This window comes from Megascapheus bottae, chromosome 17, assembly GCF_031878675.1.
Source record: "Megascapheus bottae isolate mThoBot1 chromosome 17, mThoBot2.hap1, whole genome shotgun sequence".
NCBI lineage: Eukaryota > Metazoa > Chordata > Mammalia > Rodentia > Geomyidae > Megascapheus > Megascapheus bottae.
Window position 1 is genome coordinate 17,949,558 of NC_143525.1, and position 27,652 is coordinate 17,977,209.

The window sequence follows — 27,652 nt, forward strand, 5'->3', positions numbered from 1 at the left end:
AGGCCAGAGCTCTATCACTGGATCCACAGCTCCACTTCCAGCTTTTTCTGTGATTAATTGGAGATAGAAAGTCTCACAGACTTTCCTGCCCTGGCTGGCTTCAGACTGCAGTCCTCAGATCTCAGTCTCTGTAGTAGCTAAGATTACAGGAGTGAGACACCCAGCCTCTTGCCTCTTTTATAGACATTTTATGCCTTTTTGTCTACTGATCAAATCCTATCCTAGAACGCTTATAAGAGAGTTCATACAGCAACCAGCTAGTCTTCCATTGCACAGATTGGTATGTCCTCACTTGAGAGCCAAATGTGCTTGCTTCTCATCTGCTTTCTGGAAGAACTGTGAGCTCTGGAAAGCAGAAGCCACCTCCATTCCTATTTACAGTCCTTACCTCTGGCAATGTCTTCTGAGTAAAGGCAGACATAAAGTCTGTGGTGAATAGTCAGCTTACCAGCTCTTTAGACTAGGTACCATTGTCCAGGATGGCCCTTGATAAATACTCATCCTCTTCTGGGGCTTTCTTATCGCTGGAAACTGTATCTGTGCTCTGGTTTGATGTTACCCCAACTCTGGGTGGGGACGGACAGACAGACAGATACACACAACACACACATTGCCCCAGTTGGGCAATGACAGCTTCCTGGTGGAAGCCACATACCCAGCCATTCTTTCCTTCTCATTTCTTCTCGCAGGCCTTTTGAAAGGTTCAGGGTCATGCCTGTAATACTAGCTACTCAGGAGGCTGAGATCTGAAGAATTGCAGTTCAACCCCATTCAGGAAAGTGTGAGACTCTTACCTCCAATTAACCACCAGGAAACTGGAAGTGGAGCTATGTCTCAAAGAAATACAGCACTACTAGCCTTGAGCAAGAAGTTCAGGGACAGAGCCCAGGCCCTGAGTTCGAGTCCTACAACCAACAACAACAAAGGCTCAGGGCAGAACAGGACCCTGTTTAGCCATCTAGGACTACCTTTCCTGCCCCCAGAGAAGCACTTTCCCATCCTTCACTAGCCACTTCCAAATCACAGAAGGAGGCAGATTAAAGAGATAACAGCTACCAGCCACAATACATCGTGCAAATCTGATTTGAACCTTAATTGGAACACATTTTTTAAAAAAATCCCCAAACCTATAAATAGACAATCAGAAACATGAACTTTAATTAGGCATTTGATGATTTCAAGATGGTTGTTCAGATTTTAGAGTGTGATAGTGGCAGTGGTGATGTGTTTCCAATGAGTCCTTGTCTTTTAGAGATCTAAGCTGAGATATTTACAGATGAGATGACACTGGGCATCTGGGTTTGCCCCGGATGGTCTGGGAAGGATATTGAGACCAGTCTCATCCCAAGTTGTTAATTTGTTGAAGCTGGGGGGTGGACAAATGACAACATGTATTGTTTCCCTGCACATTAAAAAAATCATTCAGCATGAGGGGCTGAAGATATAGCTCAGAGAAGAGTCCATAGATAACAGGGATTTTCATTTGGGGTTTTGATTCCCCCCCACACACAAAAAAAAGCTGGCCTTGTAACTAGATCCTCCTGAGCTCTACCTTTTAAGTAGCTTAGATTACAGGCATGTCCCAGGGAATCTGACTTCAAAATTTTGACCACCTTCTACATGAGAGTCCTTTATACCCATCCCAATAGTCAGTGCAGGTCAGTGATGAAGATTAGAATGCTTGGCCCTCACCTGCAGGCTGTACAGGAGGAGCAGAGGCATTCCCAAGTCCTGTGACCTTCCAGGTACCAGCCTGTCAGGACTCCAGAGAGTACATAGAGAGAATGGGTGACATTCAGTGACAAAGTGGGTCAGGTGGCAGTATCAGGGACCTCCCATTTACCCTCCACCTTCATTTTCTTCTCCTCTATCTGCACGCTATGCCCAGAGTCAATCAGGGTGACCTGGACCCATGGGTGTCTTTCTGCTTCCACTTCTGGCCCTGTTCATCCATGACTGTCCTTCTAAATTCTGGTGACCTCTTGCTCTTCATGCTTTTGGACAAAAGGATGCTAACAGTTCAGTCCTCACTGGCAACAAGACTTTGTGTGGCCTCTTCAAGTCCCCTTGCTCTGTGTAGATCCTTGTACACAGTCCCTTTTTAAAAAAAACAAAACCCTTCTGGAATTGGCTGGAGATAAGAGGACAGGGATTCTGATTCCATGTTAACAAGGCCTTGGTGGATGCAGGCTGCTCAGGAACCAAGTTTGTGAATGTGGACACACAGTGAAGCTTTTGTCACATGTAACCCAATAAACTGGAGGCCTGAGGAGGCCTCTCAAAGGCTTAGATGGACAGACAAGGACAGGGGTGAAGGTCAGTCTTAAGCCAACCCTAAACAAATTCCCTCTCCAAGAGAGGAAACCCAAGTGGGCGAGAGATTGGAGACACTGAGGGGCTCCCAAACTGCCCTGGAGAATGCCATTATGGGGCAGAAAAGGCAGGAGGCAGAAGGAGTCCTGCAAAGGTGAGGCTCTGCCCATGCCTCCTGCTGGGCTTTGTACAAGTCCAGCATTGTATTGTGGATTCTGGCTGCAGAGCTTCCAAGGATGAACTCTATTGGCTAAATCAGAATCTGCTGCCCAATCTTCCTTCTCAGTCTTGAACTTTCTTTGGGCGCTCTACCCAGAATCCTGGATACCGAGTTTCTGCCTGCCTTGAGATGATTTTTCCTGTAGCTCTGCCTTCTTGCTTGAAGGAGACATTTCAGCTGGATAACTAGAATTGCACCGCACCATGCCCGCCCCTCATGATCACAGCACAGCACTACCTTCTATAAGGTGACACCAGACCTGCCTTTCAGCCTGGTTCTGCCATGTCCTGGCTATGTGACATTGGTGAGGTTCGGGGTCTTCTCTTTGGATCAGTTTCCTCTTCTGTGAAATGAAAATAGTGGAGAGGAGTTGCTAGCAGGCTTTCCCTGTTATTTTGAAACTTGAAGAACTCCAGAGATCTACACCCTCTGTCCCACTACCAAAAAATACAAGAGAATAAAGCACACTTTCCACATCTGTCTTTGTGTTCCCCACAGCATCAAGCCAAGTGAGGATCAGATAAATGGATGGTTGTGTGGCCTGGTGGATGGGTGGGTGTATGGATGATAAATCTCCCCAGAATGACGAAGGCAATTCATTCTGTGGCTTTGAGATGATAGAAATATCCCCTGGGAGCTTGCCATTGCCTCTGCCCACTTCCTGGCTAATCCAGCATATTCTCATTTGCAACTTGGTCTGTGCAGACTATTCCCTGTGATGAGCTATGCTGGAGCCCACCACCATGGTAGTTATACTAAGGACTACGGCAGTTCTGAAGGTATGAGATTTGGAGACTTGGGAGAAAAAGTTTATTGTAATCCCTTCTTGGAGAAATATCTATATCTATCTATATCAGTGTGTGTGTGTGTGTGTGTGTGTGTGTGTGTACTCTGCCACTTGAGCCACAGGTCCATTTTTGGCCTTTTTGGTAGTTACTTGGGGATTAGTGCCTGGGCTGGCTTCAACCCCTGGTCCCCAGATCTCTACCTCCTAAGTAGCCAGGATTACAGATGTGAGCCTCTGATGCCCAGTTTTACATATGTTTTTTAAACCATGAGGGAAGGGAGGGAAATGGGGACAAAAATATGGGAAGGGGTATCAATGTGTGAAAAGTAATGCACCTACTCTCTGGTAAATATAACTGTAAACCCTCTATATATTACCCTGACAATAAAAAAATTTAAATTGAAAAAAATTAAAGTAAAATAAAAGGTACTGTAGATAATCAAAGGCAAAGTTGAATCAGGCTTTAAGTAATAAAAATATAAGATCATCTGCAAAAAATAAAACCATGAATTCAAACATTAATTCATTCAACTAGTAATCTTGAGGCACTGTTTGCCAAGCACTGCCGCTGAATAACCATTACTACAGTGAAATAGCTGATTACTTTTCAAATGTTTAAAAATATGTATATGGGGCCGGGAGTTTGGCCTAGTGGTTAAAGTGCTTGCCTAGCATGCATGAAGACCCGGGTTCGATTCCTTGGTACCACATACATAGAAAAAAAGCCGGAAGTGGTGCTGAGGCTCAAGTGGTAGAGCTCTAGCCTTGAGAAAGTCTAAGGACATTGCTCAGGCCCTGAGCTCAAGCCCAGGACTGGCAATAAATAAATAAATAAATAAAAAATAAAAAAATAAATAAATAAAAATATGTATGTTCCTGGGAAAAATATCAAATGAATGATTTCATGTCTTTCTTTATATAAAAATTGAGGGCTGGGAGTTTGGCCTAGTGGTAGAGTGCTTGCCTAGCATGCATGAAGACTCAGGTTCAATTCCTGGGTACCACATACATAGAAAAAAGCCAGGAGTGATGCTGTGGCTCAAGTGGCTGAGTGTTAGCCTTGAGAAAGCCCAAGGACAGTGCTCAGGCCCTGAAGACAACCCCAGGACTGGCGAAAAAAAATTTGACTTGTTTGACCGGTTTTTTAATGAATGTCCATGAGTGAGACTGATATATAATTTTCTTTCTTATATGTTCCTTTATTTTGTTATTAAGAATTTATAATAGCACCAAAATAAATTTGCAAATATCAAAAAAAAAAACATGAGTTACTTTTTTTTTTTTCAATCTGAGTTTTTCTGGGAGAAAGAGGAAGTTATACATAAGAGACTGATAAGCACAGTTGCTTCTGGGGATGAGCCAGGGATCTGAGGTCAAGTACAGGTATAGACTCACCAGTTAGCTTCTTTCCTTGGAATGTTTGAAATTCTGTACAGGTGGATTCATCATCTATTTTATTTTATTATTGTCTTTTTGTCAGCCTGGGGCTTGAACTCAGGGCCTGGGCACTATCCTTGGACACATTTTGCTCAAGGCTAGTGCTCTGCCACTTGAGCCGCAGTGCTACTTCTGTTTTTTTTTTTTTTTTTTTTTTTCTGTGTATGTGGTACCAAGGAATTGAATCCAGGGCTTCATGCACACTAGGTAAGCAGTCTACCGCTAGGCTACACTCCCAACCCCCATCACCTAAGGGCACTGTCCCTTAGCATTTTTTTTCTGTTTAACTGGCAATAAGAATCTTACAGACTTTCCTGCCCAGCTGGTTTTTAACTTTGATTCCCTGATCTTCAGCCTCCTGAGTAGTTAGGATTATAGGCATGAACCACCAAAGCCTGGATCATATGGGTATAGGTCTTACAAGTCCAGGAAACACTTTTACAAGTAATAGACACCATAATCTGCTTTATAACTCTCTCTCTCTCTCTCTCTCACACACACACACACACACACACACACACGTGCACACACGCGCACACACGTAGACGCACACATGCACGCACACATACAGACATGCAGCACATCTAGTTTTGCAGACTTCAACTGGCTTCATTTGCATTTCTAGAACCAAGCAGTAGTCTAAGCTAAAAGAGTCTGGGAAGGCCTGTTCAACCACTTAGGCGCGTTATATTTATACCCTATAGGAAAATGACTGGTTATAGTTAACATCTATCTTACCTGAATATAGCTTGGGTGCTTGTGACTGGCTGAGACTTGTTACCAGACTAATTCATAGTCTGTTTAACACCAAGTTAGGTTATAGTTCACATTGCACAGACACCTTAAAGCTAAACTTTAAAACAAAAAAAAATTTTTTTGAAGGCAGATTGAAGTTAAATTTAACAGTATTTTTAGCCCAATGTTCAGATAAGGAAACTGAGACTTACAGAAAACTAAAGGTTTGTCCCAAGTTTCTTCATTGGAATGATAGGGTGTTGAAACTCACCCTGGGATTCTGTTCTAATAGCAGGCTACGGATGAGGTTTAATTTGCCAAATATACTTCCATTTCAGAAAAACAAATTGGCATTTTGATGTGTGACTCAGTCTCTGGAAGGTTTGTTTATTGTGAGTCAGACTACCATTGGAGGCAGCTGAAACAACAGAGCTAAGGAGATAACAGAGATTGGGAGACCCCCACCAAATCACAGCCCCAAAGGGGCTTCCCCAGCCCCCCACCTGTACACCATACCCCTCACCTCCATCTTTAAAAACTTGTCTTAACTCTTACTCTCTCACAAGTTAGAACCAGGCTAGTTTGAAGCCTTTCTCCTTTGACACTGTAATTTTCTGGGGCCTACAGAAGGCCCTGGTAGGTAACCTAGCCATTGGTCCCCATCTGAGAAGCTGACGTGTGGTGCCCAAGCTCTGCCAGATGGACAGGGATGGTAGAGGTGGAGAGAAGGTTGTAGAGCCTCAAGTGATTCTGTGGTCATCGCCAGGCAGCGCTGCCTCTGATATTAAACTGGGCAGAGCTGTGACAAAATTACTCATTCGTGGTCTGCATCTCATCTCTGGCTGTGCACATCACCGCCTCGCCTCCCGACCTCCTTGCCACTTCTCAGAGGAAGACGAGAGGTAGAAGGAGGCTGTGCTCTGCTCTCTTTTCTGCTTGTTCAGATTTTCAATGAGCCACAGCCTCCCCTTGTGTCCTGACACCACCCTGTCACCAATCACCCTCTGAAGGCCTCTCCTTGGCACGTGTGCACCTCTCTCCTAGCTGCCCTCCCCTTCCACTGCAGGATTTCAGCCCCATGGTCAATCTCAAAATTCCTAAGCTGGGAAAGGCTGGCCCTATTAATGAGCTAAAGCTGACCTGTCTCCAGGCATCAGCAGCTGAACTGATTAATGTGGAGCTTTGTAGCGCCCTCGTTGACTTCCAGAGTATTCTCATTACCGTGCAGCCTGGTATTTACTGGGCATCTACCACAGGCACTGCTTTGCGATTGGGGAGGGGATAAAGACATATTTCACCTGGAGTCACAGCCTTAGGAAGCAACTGCAAAGCCAGAATCCATGGGAAAGTGGAAGGGAGCACCAAGTTGGGGGGTGGGGGAAGAGAGAGAGTGAGACAAAGAGATTGAGAGAGAGACAGAGAGACAGAGAGAGATAAAGACACAGAAACAGAGACAGAGAGACGGAGACACAGACACACAGAGAGAGATCCAGAAGCCACCGTATAAGAGAATTATACATTTTCCAGCTGGGTGCTGGTGGCTCATGCCTGTCGTCAAAGCTACTCAGGCAACTGAGATTTGAGGATCAAGGTTTGAAGCCAGTCCAGGTTGGAAAATTCATGAATGTCCATGAAACTTGTCTTTAATTAACCATCAAAAAAAAAAAAAACCAAAAGTGGAAGTATGGCTTAAGTGGTAAAGCACCAGCCTTGAGTGAGAAAGCTAAGCAGCAATGTAAGGCTCTGAGTTCAAGCCCCACTACCAGCACAAGGGTGAAAAAAACAAAAACAAAAAAACCTTCTCCTAGTTGTGGGTGTCTATACACATGTGCAAGTATCCTTGTGTTGGCATGGATGTGTGAGGTTGAGTGTATATGTGCATGTGTGTTTCATGCAAACATGCATGTGTGTGTCTGTGTAGGCTTGCTGACTCACAGCACACAGTGAACTTTTTATCTTCTTTTCTTATTGCCAGTCCTGGAGCTTGAACTCAGGACTTGGCCACTGTCCTTGGGCTTTCTCAAGGCTAGGGCTCTACCACTTGAGCCACAGCACCATTTCCAGCTTTTTCTGTGTCTGTGGTACCCAGGAATTGAACCCAGGGCTTTATGCATGCTAGGCAAGCACTTTACCACTAGGCCACACTCTCAGCACTTTTTAATTTCTTGTAGGACTTCTTGAATTCAGGATCTTGTACTTGCTAGGCAGGTGCTATGCCACTTGAACCTTCTTTCCTTCAGTTATTTTTCTGGATAGGGTCTCACACTTTTGCCTGGGGCTGGCCTTGGGCCTTGCTCCTCCTACTTAAGAAGACCTCCTGAATAGCTGGGTGACAGCCACTTCTCTTACCACATCAGACTTACTGATTGAGATGGGGGCCCTGATAACCTGGGGTTGGCCTTGAACCATGATTCTCCTCCTAAGTAGTAACACACAAACGAATGTCTTATTGTGGGTCACAGCCAAAATATTTTTAAAACCACTGGTGTAACTGGTCCCTGTGGGGCTTGTGGCCCTAACACTAAGTAGTTAACACTACAGCAGTTCCGTGTGTTGTTAGAAGAGGGAGTTTGAGGGAACCCATCAGGCTTGAGGAAAGAAAGACATCACCACGTGGATGGTGGCATCTGGTCTTATAGAGGTGAGTGGAGTTCCCAGCAACCCAGAACAGTTGTGGGGAACAGAACGGGGAGGTGGCGGGGGAACAGCATGGGAGTAGGGGATGGTAAGCACTACTGGGAGCCCTGAGGCAGGACTGGACTTGGTCTGTGCAGAGCAGAGGAAAGCAGCAGGAACCATGGACCAAAGACTCCTGGGATAGTCCCAGGTTAAGGAGGTGGTCTGTGGCTTGGGGACACGTTTTGTGGGGGGGTCTTTGGTTTCTTTTGTAGGCTTTCCCCAGGGATACTAGGGAGCCTGGGAAGGTTCTCAAAATCCAACATCCCTGTGAGGGATTAAGTAGACTGTGTTCCCCTCTCTCCCAGAAAAGAGACTTTTTTAGATTCACTTATACTAAAGGATGACTGACTGATAAGACTCTGAATGAATTGTTTTACAGGGTGATTGTTGTTGGACTATTGGTTTACTCTGAAGCAGAGGGATTTGGGAAGTTATAGTGGTGGTAGGGGCAGGACTTTAAAGACAACATTAAAAAGTTATTTTTTAAGACAAAAAAGCAGAGTCCACAAGGAAGGATGCCTGACCCCTCTCTCTCTCTCTCTCTCTCTCTCTCTCTCTCTCTCTCTCTCTCTCTCTCTCTCTCTCTCTCTCTCTCTCTCTCTCTCTCTCTGTGAAAGAGTCTGCATGTCTATGTGGTATTTCAGGTTTTGATGTTTGTGTGGCATTTGGGATAGAATTATGTTTGTTTTTGTTTTTGTTTTTTTGCCAGTCGTGGGGCTTGATCTCAGGGCCTGGGCACTGTTCTTGGGGTCTACCACCTGAGCCACAGCAACAGGTCCAGCTTTTTCTGTGGTACCAAGGAATTGAACCCAGGGCTTAGTGCATGCAAGGCAAGCACTCTACCAGTAGGCCATACTCCCTGCCGCTTGCAGTGGTGAAAGCTCCAGTGTTGGGGAGTGAAGCCATGAACACATCACTCAGAAACAACAACTAAAAGCCAGACAGAAAGCTCTTGACTTAGACCCCCAGAGTCTTTCCCAGGGTAGTGGGATGAATGGATGGAGAAGAGGTGGATTTGGGACAGGAACCTGAGCATCCTGGGAGAAGTGGCCATAAGCATCCCCTTGAGATAAATCACTGGGGCTGGATTTCTCCCCTTGCCCTGTGGGACAGGTCTCTGATAGTTTTGTCCAGTTCACCCTTGCTGCTTAGGCCTCAGGACAGGGCAGGACTTAGGCCCTGGGTCTGTCTGCTGGAGCCAGCAGAGACCCAGTATAAGGAGAGGAAGGTGAACTCACTAAGGCAACTATTTTTAGTCCAAGTATTGGTTGCCAGGAACATGAGGCTAATTCCCTGCTGTAGATCAGGAAGCGACAGAGAGCTGTTTACAGGGTCTAATTGCTGGGATTTATTGTAAAATGCAACATGTCAGCAGCCACGGTGCCCGAAGCCTTTCTTTTTGTCACTGGGACTCAGAGTGATGTCCGGATTCCAATTTAGGGGCAAAGGAGATCGGGCTGTGGCCAGGAACCCCAAAGAACTGCCTCAATCCCACACACACACCAATTTCCCTGAGCTTGGAGGGCTTGTATGTGTCGGGGGTGGGGGGAACATGAGAGCCAGATTGGGGACACAACAGAGGGACCCAGAGTGTCAGGCCACAGATGATAAGACAGCCCTGGCTTTTCTTGGACCAACATATCTAGAAAATGCTCCCATGCAGATATCTTGCTCTTCTGCATGGGAACAATAGCATTGGAGTCTATGGCATGAAGATTTCAGTTAGAAAGAAGGCAGATCTTGGGGACCTGAAGGTGACAGAGGCAAAGAGGACAGCACCTGGCAGGCAGGCATTCTTCTCCAAAAAGAGGGGAGGGGATGAGCAGATAGCCAAGCAGTATCCTCTGGATCCAGTGTGTATGGCCCACAGATGAGACTTTCTTTAGTCCTCTGTGGGTGGAGCCTCTGAACCCTTTACACAGATGAGGAAACTGAGGCCCTAGCCTGCCACCAGGTGTCATTAAGGAGGGCAAGGCTCAATGAAGACAAATGGATCTAAACCAGAGATCTGTTCACCAAACCTTCAGGAGCTGGAAAAAGGAGTTGGGGAATCCCCCTTTTTTCACTATTCCTCCATGCTTGGAATTCTGGGAAAATTCAGGTAGGCAGTGCTACACATGTGCCAGGCCCTGTGCCAAGCCCCTGGGCTAGAGAACAACGACATGGTCCCTATTCATAAAGAGCTTCTCGAAAGAGATGGCTTCGTTCCACATCTAGATGCCTTGTCTCGTCCTCTCCAAACAGGGGTCTGAGCTCCATTCAGTTTCATAAAGGAGGGCTGCAACTTCTATGTCTGAGTCAGGAAGGGTTAGGAAGAAGGACAGCAGAATGGATGCTGGGATTTGGGCAAAGGCTAGGCTGAGGCATACTTTCCTTATTTAGAAAGCTGGAGTCATGATGCAGTCATGATATATGGAAATACTAAATGAGAAGAAGCCTGAAGCTGCAGGCCAAGGGTTCAACTTTCCGTAGACAAACTGAAATTGGATCTACTATTATGACAGATATCCAGGCTTGTAGTTGTTCTTTCTTTTAAAAAAAAATAAGTGCATATACTCCCCAAAAGATGCACAAGAGATATCCTGAAAAACTTTATTGTCTTCATTACTTCCTATTTCCTCCTCTTTACAGAGGTCTTATGGTGATGAGTTTCTTGGTATGTTCCCAGAGATACTCTACTTATAACCTTTAGCAATCATGGTCTATTCTTTTTGAATTATTATTTTATTACTACTCTACTATATGATGATGGTGATGGTGATGATGATGATGATGATGATGATGATGTCAGTCTTGGTGCTTGAACTCAGGGCCTGGGTGTTGTCCCTGAGCTTTTTTTTTGCTTAAAGCTAGTGCTGTACCACATAAACCACAACTTCACTGCTGGCATTTTTGGTGCCTACTTGGAGATAAGCGTCTCAGACTTTCCTGCCCTGGCAATCCTCAGATCTCAGCCTCCTGATTAGTTAGAATTACAGGCATGAGCAACCAGCACTCAGCTTTTTGTTTCATGTAAACATGCTTTCTATACAAACACTCATTCTGTACATTGATTCTCTTTTTCTACCTACTTCATTTTGGGGACTTATTTCCAACCAGTCCATAAGAAATATGCCTACTCATTCCTTTTAAGTGTCTGTATAATATCTCACCAATTAGATGAACTCTGATCTATTTCATTCACTTCCAGGGATGAACATTTAGGTCTTTCCAACCTTTGGCTCCTTTAAGTCATATTATCATAAATAACCCTGTTCACAGATGATTCTGTGTATACGAGAGTTTAGGAAACATTCCCAGAATTGGAACTAACTGCTGGTTCATGACCTCATGTTCATAATTTAGACCATTTCCATTTACAGGTTCACATTGAGTTTCTCCAGAATCCTGCCCTAGATGAAAGAGTCAAGGGCACGCTGTTGTTCACTTGGGAAATGTTCCCAGGAAGTCCCGGTAGAGGATTAGAGAAGTGAGTCAGAAGCCAGGCACATGGACCCAGGTAAGGTACTACTGCTCTACTTGAGTCTTGTCCTTCCTGACTGCTCAATTTCTGTCAGCCAGCAGTAAGGATCTGCCCCGGGGAAGGATGCAGGGGCTCTGATAGGAAACTTGAGGTGAACACCCTGATTTTCCCAGCCAAGTAGACCAGTCAGCTGCCCTGCTGGAGCATAAACAATTCAGCATTGCGAAGTGGTGGGAAGGCCCAGGGCTGGCTTTCCAGCAAAGCCTCCTGGGAGACCCCAGGACAGGCCTCAGAGTGGGAGGGGAGGGGTGAGAGGGACACAGCAATGTTTGGCAAAGGCACCAGAACTGGGGAACTCAAGCATCTCCAATTGATCTGGTGAGGGTTATGTCATGGGTATTGATTTTCTTTTAATACAATTCATTTTTTAAAAAAGGAAAATGAGAGGGGCTGCCGGGGGAGACAGGAAGGTCAGCAGAAAACTGCTTGGTTCCAGGGTATGCTCCCTCCACACTATGTGTGTTTGGGGGGGAGGGGGCTGAGGTAATGAACAAGATTTCATGGTCCTTCCTTCCCTCTCTTACCTCCCACTACAGCAGACCATGGCTTTCATCCTTCTTGCCCCTGCTTGGTCATCTGCTGGTTCCCCTGCTGGATACTTAAGCCTTTCCTCTATTGTCTGGCAGCTACACAGTTTGAGACCACATCCCTCTTTGAGGCTCCTGATATCTAAACAACAGAGCCACGTGGTGGACATCCTGAACCCTCCCTAGGAGGGTTATGGCTCCATAAGCAAGGGAGATATGACTGGGGGGGTGGAAGTGGGGTAATTTACCCTCTCTTCAGCCCAGTGCACCCTAACAACTGCTTTTCTCATTTGCCTGGTTGGACATCTTTGCTCTCTGCACTTGTCCATTCCGACCCATTTCCCTACCTGTTTCTGTCCTAAAACAAACAGAATAGGCAAAGGATCCCTGCCCAAGAGGGTCTGGCTAGCTTCCTTCATCTGCCAATCAGCTTTTAGCAGAGGATCAACTTATTCTTCAGCCACAGACAATTGAATGGTGACAACCGAATACATTTCTAGTCTTCAATAGATTCATTCTTCACAATGTAAGAGACTTGTTAAGAAAAAAAAAAAAAAGGTACTTCGAGGTATAGTAGATCATGCCTACAATACCAGCACTCAGAAGGCTGAGTCTAAATATCACTGACTTTAAGGCTAATCTGGGTTACATAGTGAGACTCTGCCTCCCCACACCAAAATATTGATAATAAACAAAGGCAGTTGTACAGATGCTTCTCTAAGCCCCTCCTTTTGCCTGTGAAAGAGGAGCAGTGAGGATTTAGCTCCATAGTAGAGCACGTGCCTAACATGTGTGAGCCCCGCCCCCTTCAGTGCCAGCACCGCAAACAAATGGCAACCAAAATTAAGAACAAATCTCATTTGGCAAGAGACATGAATACCTCTCACTCCCTGACTACAGATGGGGTGCCACTATCGCTTGTGTCCCCTCCCCTCAAAGATTCCTGTGTTGGTCCCCAGTGTGACAATGGCAGGGGATGGCTGTGGGGATGTGAGCTCTCTGGAGGAAGTTATGAAAGCTGAGTCCTTTTCTGGCTTCTGGTCTGGTGATGTCAACAGAATGGTTGGCTGCAGGCACTGTCCTATAGCCTCCAGATCTGTATGTAAGCCACACAAACCTCTTTTCTTTTCTTTTTTTTTTTTCTAAGTAGTTTGCCTAGCCTCAAGTATTTTATTATAATATCACAAAGCTGATTAATGCAGGTGACCAATGTTTGAGCAAGAAACCCTATATAAATCTTGGAGTAACTTGATTTTGGCTTCTCCTTTAGCCTCTGTAGAAATCCTTTCAAATTATTAAAATCCGTGGTTCTAGATGGTTGAAAATCCCTGGGCTTGGCAAACACTTTGCAACTTTTCTTTTGTAGTTTACTAATTACTTCAGCTTGCTTCCCTTCTGGGCACCTTCCCTATTCTTTCTTCCCAGGAGAGAGTTTGTGTTCATTCTCTCTCTCTCTCTCTCTCTCTCTCTCTCTCTCTCTCTCTCTCTCTCTCTCTCTCTCTCTCTCTCTCTCTCTCTCTCTCTCTTTCTTCTTTCTTTTGTTATTGTTGTTGCAGGTCCTGGGGCTTGAATTCATGGCCTGGGTACTATCCCTGAGCTTTTGTGCTCAAGACTAATGCTCTACCACTTTGAGCTGTCATGCCATTTCTGGCTTTTTGATAGTTAATTGGAGAGTAGAGTCTGAGGACTTTCCCCCACCTAGGCTGGACATAGCTGTGTTGGAGGATTAGTAGGTGACCACTGGAGGGCCAGGTTCTGATAGGAGCCCAGTGGAGGCTCTTTGCTCCTGTCTGCCAGGCAAGGCCTTCCAGGGCGGTACTATGGTGTGGCTGCCCTGAAAATTGTGCAGTGATTGATAAGTCACGCTTGTCTATGGCTGCTATGGTTCTTTGGTGTCTTAGTTTGGGGACACTTAAACCCCAGCCCTTACAGGTTGGCTACCCATCTTTCCACTTGCTTTTGTATATGGCTGGCTTTCTACTTCAACCCCACCTCACTCCCGTACTCCTCTCACATCCCCTCAAAGCCCTTCACTCAGTCTATTCTCAAGTCTCCCTTGCTGTCCTCTGGCACAGAAGAGTGCCAGGTCTCAAGCTGGACTGGGAAAAGGGACCATAATGTTCCTCAGGGGACCACTGTCCTGCCATGTCCGGTCTCCATACTTATAAGCTCAGCATTTCTGGGAACAAGGGACCAGGAACCTCCAGTCTCTCATGAGTTTCTCTGATACATCAGCCTGGCACTGAGGAAATCACCCTCATGGGGTGGAATGAGTTCCATGGGACAGACAGCTCTGATTTGAATGTCACTTCCAGAACTTCTTTACTGTGCAGCCCTAGCCAAGTTAGTTATCTTCTCTGAGCCATCTACCAACACTGCTTTCACAAGTAGTCGTAGTGAGAATGACACTGGAGTGCACAGAAAGCTTTAAACACAGTGTTCAGCATGCGCAGACAATATGTGCGGGACTGGGGTTTAGGCATGATTGCATCCTTCATTATATTATTAGTATTACTTACATGTGCGGCGTAGCCCACTCTGAGAACCACAGTTGTAAATTGTTCTGGGGTTCTCTTCCCTGGAGAGAAAGTTGAAAGTCAGCCAGATGAAAGGCAGCGATGGGCCTATTTGCTTGATGCTGTGTTTGATGACAGTAAAAGCTCCTCGGAGACCAGCGAGATGAAAGCCAAGGACTGACCACAAAGATGTTTCCTTGCCCACCGGGCCTCAGGGACATCTGCCAAGCCTGCTCCCTCACCCCAGGGCACTGCCACCTAGTACCTTTCTGCAGTGGCAGCAGAGACTGAGAAAAGCCTCCAAGGCTAGGAAATCGTGGGGAAAAGGTGACTCCAGGGTGTGTGCAGGGTGTAGCTGTCCCTAGCCAGGGCACAAGGGGGCCTGGAGACATAGTGTAGGATGGAAGGCTGAAGAAGGGAAGATGCTCAATGCAGTCTCAGAGCTTGATGCCAATATGGCTTCTTCCAGACAGACTGAACTCTGGGCTTCTGTGTGTGTTCCTGGCACCCCTTGCCTCTCTGCTGTCTTCATATGCTTCTCTATCAAAGGAATGGTGTGTCCAACCCCACTGTGCCCTGACACCTTCACAGCCCTCAGCCCTGCTGCAATAGCCTTCTTTCCATTCTTCAACCCCATAACTAGGTTCTGGCCTCAGGGTCTTTGCATCGGCTGTGTTGTCTCCTAGCCCCTGGCTCTAAGCGCTTTCTACTCTGTCTTCAGATCTCCAAGAGCCCTTCCTGGAATGCTCCTGCCCAAAGCAGACAGCACAAATGGCCTCCTTCCTCCAGCCTGACATATTCCCTTCCTAACACCTACATAATCTAGAATCATCTCTCTTATTGATGTGTTTACTTGCTTGCTTCCTGACTCCTGTGGAGGGAACATGAGCTCTAGGAAAGGACAAATAATCTGTCCTATTCACCTTTCTATCTCCTGAACCCAGAGCACTGCCTGGGATGCGTAAGAGCTCCAGGTATGTTGTTGAATTTTAATTTTCTAGTCATCTCCGTCCTCAGCACCAGGCATAGTGCCAGGAACTTGAGAGCTGCTTAATGAATGTCTGCTCAATGAATAAATTATACCCCCGCCCCTCCTGTGCTGGCTCATTCCCAAGAAATCTCAGAATGATCCCAGAGCCAGAAATTCATTTATCCAACAATATTTACTGAATAGCTACTATCTGCTGGGCTGGAAACAGGTCTACTCATGGCTTACATGACAAAGGCTAAGGAGAAGAAGGAATCCCTGGGCGGTGTTTAGACACTCCTAGCCTCTGTTTTTCATTTCCCCTCCTATCCTCTCCTTTGAATGATGGGATGTTCCGATATGTCCTCATGGTGGCTTGTGTTTATGAGTTGTGTAGGTTTGGGGAAGGTGGGTGTTGATCATTGGAGGAGAGCCCAAGGAAATTGCTCTGTGCTGGCAGGATCAAAGCCTCAAAGCCACAGAGCCCAGTGAAGCATCTCCCCACCCCCGTCCCCAACCCAGTCCCTCTGCTTCTGCCCACCTGCCTTCCAGACAGCCCACAATTACAGTCCCTCATTATGAAGACTCATGTTCCACAGCCAGCGATCAGAGACCACTTTTTCCTGGGCCTGCCTGACTTCCATGGTGGGAATGTTGAGATGCCAGAATCAGATTCACACAACTCTGTCACCTTTGCCCATCTACCATGAGGAGGCCTAGAACTGGTCTGGGGCCTGGGGCAAGCTGCCTGATGACACAACCTGAGTCCCAGGGGTGGGGGTTTCTTCACAGCCAGTGTGGGGCTCTTTGAGCAGATTCAGAAATGAGGCCAGGAGGTGTTGGGCAGTGGAGCTGGGAAGGGTGAGATCCTAATTGTTAGAACTAAGGAGGGGATTGCCCAGTCACGGAGTCTCGTCCCACTGTGGAGATGGTGAGGAACTACCAAGGGCTTTGAGCAACTCTTTGTACACCAGGGACTGAGGGACTAAAGACAACAAACCTCAGTCTCTGATGTCAGTTTGTGCTGGCCAGCCTCCTCTCCACATCACTGAGATTCACTCAAACCCCTTAAGACTCACTTGATTGGAGCTCTGTACAATTCAAGGTCAGCCCATTCCTGTTGAAGGTGCTTTGGACCCAGAAATCCCACTGTTTCCTTTCTCACAGCCCATGGGACCAGAAGAAAAAATAATTACAGCCCAGGAAAAAGAAATCTCTGCTCAGGAGTTTGGCCTAGTAGTAGAGTGCTTGCCTAGCATGCACAAAGACCCAGGTTCATACACAGAAAAAAGCTGGAAGTGGTGCTGAGGCTCAAGTGGTAGAGCTCTAGCTTGAGAAAGTCCAGGGACAGTGCTCAGGCCCTGAGCTCAAGCCCAGGACTGGCAAAAAAAGAAATCTCTGCTCAGAAAAGTCAAGCAGGAGCCTCAACATGCTTAGAGACTTTAGCTCCAGTTTCCTCATCTTCATCTTCAGGAAACAACTCGTCCCAGAGAGCTGAGACATCTCTCAGAGAGTGGATGCTGGAATCTGGTCTTTCAAATTCACCTTGTTTTTTCCTGTTCTGAACTGCCCGGAGCACAGTCAGTGCACTGGGTATCCTGGCTGTGTAATTGAAGGACTCAGTGGTGAATGGCTGGTTAGGTGGATGGACAGACTGACAGATTTTTATCATGCTGGGGAGTAAGCCCAGGGCCTCATGCATGCTGAGCACAGGCTCTGCCATGGCTATATCCCCCAGCCCAGGTTACCTCATATCTCTATAAGAAAAGCAAATACAGGGCCAGGAGTTTGGGCTAGTGGTTAAAGTGCTTGCCTAGCATGCATGAAGACCCGGGTTCAATTCCTCGGTACCACATACATAGGAAGTGGTGCTGAGGTCAAGTGGTAGAGCTCTAGCCTTGAGAAAGTCCAAGGACAGTGCTCAGGCCCTGAGCTCAAGCTCAGGACTGGCAAAAAAAAAAAAAAAAAGAAAAGCAAATACAGTCTCGCTGCCCCCCCCCCCCCAATTTCCTGTGGTGTCTTGAGCTTCATGCACCACGCCTCAGAAATTTATGAATAAATCAAGTGATCAATTAAGCACCACCCAGAAGTACATAACACCACACAGCAGCGACCAAATTGGCTTTGGGAACAGCAAACGGTGCCAGGCCAATTTAATTTCCTCTCAGTGATAGAGTGGCGGGCCTTGTCAGCCAGGGGCGAGAAGGAGCTGTCATCGATCTTGATTTCAGGGCGACCGTGGGTTCTGTCCTACATGACGTGCTCGTCAACTTGCCTCAGATACACTGTCTGTTCCAGCCTCCCTGGGGGGGGCAGGGCAGGGGACATCCAGCCTCAGGCTCCATGCGCATGTCTCTGCCCTCACCTGGGCTCCCATTCACATATCCATCCAGGCAAGCCTCTGCGTGGGCCTTGCCACGGGCTCGCACACCAGGATCCTGACAAGATGGGCATAAACAGTCCACAGAAGCATATCCTGGTAGACATTCCGCCATACCTATCATTTTATGTGTTCCAGTAACTGCAACAAAACAGTATAAATTTTAACAGCGTTAGTTTTTTTGAAAGATTTATCTCAGATCTTTGCAGCCACTCACTAGATCCCTGATATGATCATCTCACCATGGAATCAATTTGTTCTTAATTAATTTATTATTTATTTGGGGGCTGGTACTGGGGCTGGAATTCAGGGCCTCATGTTCTTTCTGCTCTGTTCCTTGCTCTACTCCTCCAGTTGCCAATAAAAATGATTAATGAGATACTTTACTTTTTTTTTTTTGAGGTTTATTGCACATCTCCATGTGGACACTAAATTCAGACCCCAGGAGTTCATGGGCTACGCGGCTCTGAATTCAGATTTTATGAGGTTTGCACTTTTTTTTTTTTTTTTGCCACCCCTGGGCTTGAGCTCAGGGCTTGAGCACTGTTTTTGGACTTTCTCAAGGCTAGAACCCCACCACTTGAGCCTCAGCACCACTTCCAGCTTTTTTCTATGTATGTGGTACTGAGGAATTGAACCTGGGTCTTGTGCACGCTAGGCAAGCTCTCTACCACTAGGCCAAACTCCCAGCCCCTGAACATTTATTTTTTTTAAAGTAGCGTCACAGACTTGAGTTATTCCAAACACACACTTTCCTCAAATACCTGGAGAAATCACCTTTTGAATTTGGAGTAGTGTAACTTCAATTTAGGATGTGGTTTCTAGGTGGCACTAGCCGTGTTGCAGGTGCTTGGTGGCCTCTGGCCACTGGTTCCTACAGGGGACACAGCCTTGAACAGAAAAGCCTGGGCGGGAGGTGAGATCCAAGAGAGAACCCAGAGATAACAAGAGGCACCAGAAGTCTGTGGAGAGATGGATGCTATGAAGATGTTGGGGCATGAATTGTATTAGGGGAGTAGGAAAGAGAAGGAGATGAGGCATTGACAAGCCAGCTTAGCAGGCTCTGTTGGGGGTATGGGAAGTCAAGGAGTGGGTGTGAAGAGTTCTTAATGGCTGATGGAGAAAGGGGCAGCTGAGCCCCTAAAGACAGTATTGGTAGCATTCTGGGGGTCTCCCACTGCCCCCCACGCATGGCTCCTTACCCTTAGATGGGCTCAGCCTTGTGACTCAGCCACAAAGCTTCCCACTTCAACCCCCACCCTGGCACCCCAGCCCCATTCGGCCACTTTAGCCAGTTGTTACTGAAAGTCCAGCTGTGCTTGGTCTGTGCTTGGCTGCACAAGCATGAAGTCATTCTGTGGATTTCTGCAGCCCTGGAAGACACCGGGGATGGCTGGGAATTGCCTTGGGTTTAGAGGAAGCTCTGGGCTAGGAGGTGGTGGTTTTGGCTGTGGGTGTGTGATCTGGGGAGACTGCAAATGCTGCGTTTGAGTTCTGGGAGCAAGAGATATCCTGAGGGACTTTCTATAGAGGCCGTGTGTGCCTCCGACCCACAGGCAGCCTCACACTCCATTTCTCACGCTGGCCTGACTTCCTGCATATGGATCGCCCAGAACCTTTGTCTTCATTCAGTGTTCCCATGCTTCCTGTGGCAGCAAATTAGTTCCCATATTGGAGTTCGGCAAAGGTACTGACTTGGGGATGGAGGAGTTAAGCTTAGAAGGGTCTTGGAGGAGGAGTAGTCTGGGGCACAGAGTTGAGTGTGGGGCATGGGGACAGGACAGGGCCGGGAGAGACCCTACATGTGCACACCCCCTCTTCCTGCAACGTGTCGTCAAGAGACAAATGATCCACAGAGCTGTAGGGGTGGAAAGGGATTTTAGCCACTCACTACTAGCCCAGGGCAGACACAGGCAGTGAGGGGGAAAGGCCAGGTGGGTGGGGGTGGAGTGGGGGGGAATGCCTGGGGACTGCAACATGGCAGGCCTTAGCTGGGGGAGCTAGGGAGCTGATAGTCACCTTGGGGAATACATGCCATCTCTGCAGGTCCCTCATGTGTGGTTCCGGACTTACAATGCCACCTGTGTTTGAGAATTGCATTTTGTTCCCAGGACAAACTTTGAAAAGCAAGATAAGACACAATCGAAAGGGAGAAGGGATGGTAAAAGGAAAGAAAGCATTTGTCAAAAAAAAAATGCCACAATAGCTGAGCACTAAAGAGGCCCACGTTGTGCCAGCATTGAGATGCCCACAGGGTTCCCTAGCCCCCAGAGGAATGTGCCAGAACTGTGAGCCTGGTGGAGCCAGGTGGTTCAGAAAGTGTGATGGCTGTGATTGCCACTGCAGAGGGCAGGGGCTGCTTCTGAGTCCCTTTCATTGCTTCACAAAGAGGCCTTTCTTCCTCCCAGGCTGCACTCAAGAATAACAACCCAAGACTTTTCTTGCCCTGATTTCTGAGCTGCATCAAGTGTCACCTGGTTACCAAGAAAATTCATACCTGGAATAGTGTCTCTGACCTGGGGTGAGTCTAGTCCTTGTCTGGCCCTTTCTGGCAGTTCTTGGTGAAATAGCTTGGTTTGGAATATGATGAGCACTGAGTAGATCACACAAACATGCTGGACTTCATTAACCTTTCCCCCCACCTCTTCTTCTTCTTTTTTAGTGTCAGTACTGGACCTTAGGGCCTCACACTCTGCATGACTTTTTTTTTTTCTTCAAGGCTGGAGTTTTTACCACCTTTTTAGCCACACCTCCACTGGCTGTTTTTGTTTTTGTTTTCTGGTTAATTGGAGATAAGAGATGCTTGGACTTTTTTTCCTGGTGGCTTCAAATTGAAGTCTTCAGATCTCAGCTTCTTGAGAAGCTGGGATGACAGGCGTAGCTACCAGTAGCTGACTTGGGTTGGATTTTTGTAGCACAAACTGCTTTTTCTTTAGACCACTCCACTGTTAGGTGAGACCACATGCTTTCCAAGAAAGTTATGAACTCAAATCCTTCCCAATCACCATGATCCAGCATCATCATGACCCCATGGAAGGGTTTGTCCCAGAAGGACCAAGCTGCTAGGGGCTCTGTGGGTCTGCCCTTCATTTCCATGGGTCTTGTGTTCCTGGGGCCATTCTGCCTTGTCTTCTTCTTGGCCTCTGTGTTCACTTGAATGTTTCTGCCTCGATTTGGGGTTTTGTGTCCTGGTGTTGCTTGCTGGCCACTGGCCTCTAACCACCATCCCTCAAGGGACACTGCATCTTACAGAGCTGGACTTGTTTTTTTGTTTTTTGTTTTTGTTTTTGTCAATCCTGGGGCTTGAACTCAGGGCCTGGGCTTTCTCAAGGTTAGTACTCTACCACCTGAGCACCACTTCGGGCCTTTTCTGTGGATGTGATACTGAGGAATTGAACCCAGGGCTTCATGCATGCTAGGCAGGTACTCTACCACTAGGCTACACTCCCGGCCCTCAGAGCTGGGTTCAAATCCAGGGAATCCAGGCAGGATGTTTAAGGAATTTGAGCTTCTATTTCATCTTTGAAATGGAGAATAAAATCCCCTTGCAGGAGCACGAGGATTATACCTCCTGCAGGCCCTTGGGCCTGTGTTAAGCTGAGCTCCCGATTCTAAGCCTATTGCTTAAACCAAGGAGCAGGCTGTCTTCCAAAGACACAAGATGACAGCAGGTGACAATATAGAATCTCTCAACTCCCCTCCCACCCTCATGCACACCCTCAGTGTGGGAACCAGAGTGGAGATGGAGTTTGTAGGGGAGGCAGAGCAACCCCATGGTAGGGGAGGGCCCAAGCCAGGGCCTCCCATTCCAGAAGGACAGGGCAGAAGGCAGTGATGGAGGCTGATGGAGTGTGGCTCTTTTGCTGTTGGGTACAGCTCCCACCTACCTCTCCCAGAATCGCCTACTTCCTCAGCCCTGCCCTTATTCTCTCCTGCCTCCAGCCCCTCCCAATCTTTCTTACTTCTCTCACTATCTGTCTGAACTTCTGATATCATTCTGTCTCTCTTACCCCATCCTCCACCCCCAGAAGACCCCAAGGGCTGTCTTCCTGCCTGGAAACCCACAGTGAGACTTGGAGTAGATCCTATTTTCAGATAGCCTGAGACATCTTAGACTCTCCACCTCAGCTTCACGAGTGAATCAACGCCTGCATTCTCCTCCCCGAGAGATGAGATGACACTGCCCCCCTTAAAATGACAATGTGTGTCCTCTCATTTGTAGGCAGACTGGCTTGAGAGAACCTTTACAGTCTCCTGAGAGCAGGAACAATCTTTAATCTCCCTGAACTGTGAAACTGAGATACAGACATAAAGGCCCTTCCTGGAAGTGGGGGGTGGGGGGGGGCAAGTACCTAATCTCTTAGTAAATCTTGGTGCAGAAGCGTTGGTTGTCTAGTCACACCTGTCTCTCAGGTTAACAGAGGAGATCACTACAAAGAGAGCAGTGAAGCGGGTGGGGGAGGGGTGGTAGGGGGGGGATGGCAAGTAATGCTGGGCCCCTGGAGGAGTGGTAGCCAGGCAGGCCCTTGGAGATCCCTCTGGAGGTTCTATTTAGCTGGGGTTGGCATAAGTTCCACATATCAAGGCATTCTTAACTAGCCCATCAGTTCAGCCTAGCACTAGGCACCCATACTAGGTAGAAGAAGCCGGAAGAAGAGGCAATGGAGGCTTCAGTATCAAATGGCACCCTCCCCCCACCCCTGCTACTCCAAACCAATGGGGCTAGGGGTTCTAGGGGTTGGAGGGTAGAGAAGCTTTGGTCTGAACCCTTGTAGACAGCAGACTCCAAATCCTGACTCTGTCACGGGAAGGGGGCAGGGTGGGGGGAGAAGCTCTGACAAGCTGTTCCCAGAGTCCCCTGGGAGTTCCTCGAACTAGCACCTGGACCTTCCGGTTTGGGTTTGGGATTAGACATTCTGTTCCTGGCAATAGATGGTAATGAGGATGTCACACCAGGACACCGGTCCTCAGTGCTGAGTAACTCCCAGCCTTGACGACAAGTCATTTGTCACCCTCATTAGAAAAGGCTGCCAGGTCTCAGGCAGTGGCAAGTGACAAATGCAGCTGGATTCCCTCATCCAAAACTTGGCCGAGGAGTTTCCGAGGATTGGAGAAACAGACTGGCAGCTGAACAACACCCCATTCTGTTCTGTAATCCATTGTGGCCTAGGAATAAGGGCTTTACCCCAAGCTGTGGTGTCAAGTCGCTTAAGAGTTCAAATCCAGATAACCTGCTGGAAACTTGACCTCTCTGAGATGTGTCCCTCTCTGTGTAAAGGTGAGAAGAAATTCCCACATGGATCAGTTGAGGTCAAGTACAAAGGCCCAAATGAGAGATGCACAGGGGAGGGTGTATGGGATAAAGAGGCCAAGCAGATTTGGGCTAGTGGCTTACTGAAGGAAAGACCCTCGGGGAATCTTTGGTGAATTCCCAGGTACCTGGAAAGGAGGGGACTGGCTTGCTGGGAAGAGTACTCAGAAACTGAGCACCCAGCACCTCCCTCACACAATCTCACCTGCAGTCTCAGGAGCAGTCCCTCCCACTCCTGGAGCAGGCCCTGGGACCAAGATCTGCTCCCTTGGAGGAGCGCGAAGCTGCCTACCTCCTCTTCTGTGTGGCTGTGCAATGACTCTAGCAGATGGGGGGGGGGGGTGTTCCCAGCTGGGCTGACAGAGTCTCATTTGCCTGCAAATGCCCTCAACTTTCAGGGAGTTCCTTCCAGCTGTTCTTACTTACAGGCTGGCTGAGCAGGAACCACGGGGAGCTGAGGAGCTATGGCTAGAGAGACACAGTCAAAAATCAGCCACCCATTGTCTCCAAATGCCCTCTTCTCCCACTACCAATACTTACCCAAGACTCCATTAGATAATTATTCCTGGGTTGGAGGTGTGGCTCAAGTGGTAGAGCACCAGCGAATGAGTGAAAGCAAACATCAGATAGTGAGTTCGAATTCTGGTCTCGGACAAAAAAAAAAAATCACTCCTTTGGCTAACATGACATGGAGCAGAGCTTTCTTTCAGACCTTACTTGCCTGAAGAGTAACATCAAACTAGCCATGTAAACTGTGCCCCAGTGACATTGGGTATCCTTTGGAATCTCAGGGCCTGCTCCAGATCTATTGATCATGCACACTGAAAGATCTCTTAGGAGCATCTAGGTCAGAGAAGGACATTAAACTACTTCACTTCATGACCTTTCATTTACTACATCAGCACCTAAGAATTCCTCCCAAAAGAATAACTAAGTGCTTTTGAGAGGGAATGAATTGATACTATGTAGGGTTTGCTTTTCCATAGCTTGGGGAAAAGGTATATAGAATCCATAAAGCTTGGTGTGGGAGGATGGGGGAGGAGGGTGGATGCAATTAGAAGGCACTAGTGACTCATACCTGTAAACCTAGCTATTCAGGAGGCTGAGATCTGAGGATCAGTGTTTGAAGTTAGCCTGGGCAGGAAAGTCCTTGAGACTTTTGTTGCCAATTAACCACCCAAATGCCAGAAGTGGAGCTATTGCTCAAGTGGTAGAGTTGCCAGTTTTGAGCAGAAAACCTTAGGGACAGACCCCAGGCCCTGAGTTTCACTCCTAGTACCAACACACACACACACACACACACACACACACACACACACTCACACACACACAAACTAGGAAGAGATTGAGGAGGAGGAGCAGGGGAAGAGGAGGAGGAGAAGGAGGAGGAAAGGAAGGAAGGAGAGAAGGAAAGAAGGAAGGGAGGAAAGAAAGAAGGCAAGAAGGGAAGAAAGAAAAAGAAAGGAAGGAAAAAAGGAAGGGAGGAAGGAAAGTATCAGTGTCCAAAGTACTCTGAGAGTGGAAGGGGGCTAGAAAAGGAGAAGGGAGGCAAGCGGGGGTGTTACAACACCCCAAATAAACTTTATCATTTCTTCCAGACTTAGAAGGGGAAATAGGAATGGGCAGAAAAAGAGACAAGCCTCTTTCAAAGTCTTCTTCCACCTCCCTCAGAGACACCTGCACTGGGCACACTGAGCATGCGCTCTCCTCACTCATTCAGTCAAGGCCCTCTGGCCCCTCTGTGGCTCTGGCTGTGCCTCTATGCCTGTGTGGTAAATGTGGATGAGTCCTTGCAGAAGACAGCTCTGACCCTGACCAATTACCAAGACATTGAGGCTTTGGCCCCAGCCTTCTCTTCCATATCCTCTGGCAAGGCAGCCCAGCTGCTTCTGTGACTTTATAGTCTGAAGCTGCAGGGGACTACTCTGTATCTAAGGCTCTGCCTCTGCCTAGGAGAATCACCTAGTTATTGCCAAGCTGAGCTTTCATGTACAGAGGGGAGACTGAGGCTCCATGAGATACATCAATATGGCCAAGTTTACACAGCTGGGAACCGCAGACTTAACCACCAAGGCTCTACCTTGTGGACTTTTTTTTCCCCTGCCTGTCACTTCTGGACAGCTTAGTAGTTCCTTCCCTAGGTAACATTTACCTGCATTTGTATTTGAGCAAACTCTCTTCTTAGGAAGCAGCTGTAGAAGTCTCTGGCATAAGCTTGGAGCTGGATGAGCTTTTCCTTCACTTTGATGGCTCACCTAGAGCCTGGGGAATTTCAGGAATTCTTTCTGGATCCAGCTTCTCATTGGGATAAATGCCGCATGTCACCCTCATCATTCATTCTCAGTAGGCTGCTTCTGTTCAAAACCCAGCTCTTATACAGGAATCAGGGGCAGGAAAGGGTCTACAATTGAACCCAACTGCTCTACTCTGCAACTGCTTTCCCCCAAACAGAGCATGATCTGCCAGCACCAGGAGCTGTGTTTGCTACCAACTGGAGGACACAGCCTCCTTGAAGAACAGGGACACTTTGCTGCTAGTTCACAGCTCTGTCCCCAGGGCTGGCTCAGTCTGTCCATGGCTGAACCCTCATCTTATTAAAACCCAAAATAACCCTTTTCTAAGTTGGTACTTTAGAGTGATCCTGTGAGGGACATGCCTCCAGGAATTTGTTAATAAAAACCAAGAGCCCATGTTTGCCAGCAGTTTTCTTTAAATAACACAGAATGGGTCTATTTGCTCACTACACCTAACCCTCGCTGAGCACTTCCACAAGGCCAGGCAGTGAGGTTCTAGATAAATAGCCATGAACTCAAGTCATGTGAGGGGCCAGCCGGCAGCGAACCGGGATTCCTGATTTAGGGGGTGAAGACTTGGAAAATAAATAGACAAGTTGGGGCCGGGAGGACTACAGCCCAAGTCAGCAGCCCAAGAAGGCGTGAGCTTAAGATAGTGGCACCGTTTATTTCTAAATCCGGTCTTATATACTTTCTTGAAACCAGGGAATTGTCAGGGGTTACATTCGCACCAAATGGTAATCAATTAAGCAGAAGGTGATAAAGCAATAACACATTTGTACCAAATGGTAATCAAATCTCAGCAGAAAGATAAAGCAATAAATCCATAAAGTCAAGACATTCACAATACTGACAATATAGCTCCAAGTTTATAGGCATGGCATCATACATGACAGCTCATTTCTTTGTGTGGTTATCTTACTCAGTGATGCCGATTCATGGGACAGTCTGACTCCACACTCTGGCTCCCAACAGTCATGCCCCACCCCCACACACGAGTTGGATTTAAGTGGGGGAGATGGGTGTTAAACAACCCCTTCAACATATAGTTTGAGGCCTACTGCTGATCCGGATCCTGGTGTGAACAGGATGGGTTCCAGTCCTTAGGACTTTCCCCTGACAAGGCCCCTTGAATCTATTTGCACTTGATTTCATCCTGAGTAGCAGTGAGGGGGATTGGGGCAGCAGCTGGGGTACGCAGAGAAGGGCACATCTCAGGATGGGTACATACACTACCATGCAGCTCTGCTGCAGGGAGAGAAGGCTGGGTCTGGGGGAGGAGGTCACTATCTTGTAGCATAAGGGTCTCTGAAGTCACCTCTAGAGAGTTCCTTTCACGGTCAGCCCTGGCTCCTGGAGAGAGGCTGTTTCCAGCTGTCAAACAATAGATCTTCTTCCCTTCAGGATGGAGAGCACTGAACAGAGAGACAGTGTGTGTAAAGGATGAGTTGGGTGTAGAACTCATCTGTGCGGTTCCTGTGGAGTGGAGAGATGCAGGTTCCTGGGGGTGCAGGTAGGGTGCAGTGAAAGGCCAGCAAAACGGGTGAGCTCTTCAGCTCAAGGCTAGTGCCCTATCACTTGAGCTATGGTGCCACTTCTCATTTTCTGGTAGTTAATTGGAGATAAGAGTCTCACAGACTGTCCTGCCCGGGCTGACTTTGAACCTCGATCCTCAGATCTCAGTCTCCTGAGTAGCCACCAGCGCCTGGCTAAGGAGCAAATCTTACTGGGGTTTCACCCAGAGAGCATATGACACCTATGCCTCAGTTTCGTTGTCTGTGGAACAAATCACCAACCCATTTTGACCCCAGGAGGGGCAGAACAAGGAGAAGAGAACTTTAAAACAGAAACACAGGGGCCGGGAGTTTGGCCTAGTGGTTAAAGTGCTTGCCTAGCATGCATGAAGACCCGGGTTCGATTCCTTGGTACCACATACACAGAAAAAAGCCGGAAGTGGTGCTGA

The 27,652-nt window shown here is 47.5% G+C and overlaps 1 long non-coding RNA gene across 1 annotated transcript in view; it reads right to left on the minus strand.

The window, feature by feature from the left end:
• Window positions 1-17,890: 17,890 nt before the first annotated feature.
• The window catches only part of LOC150051214 (uncharacterized), a 57,769-nt gene continuing 48,007 nt past the window's right edge, over window positions 17,891-27,652 (minus strand). Inside the window, exon 4 of the long non-coding RNA XR_016538416.1 lies at window positions 17,891-18,225. This is a non-coding gene — a long non-coding RNA (uncharacterized LOC150051214). The remainder of the gene's footprint in view (window positions 18,226-27,652) is intronic.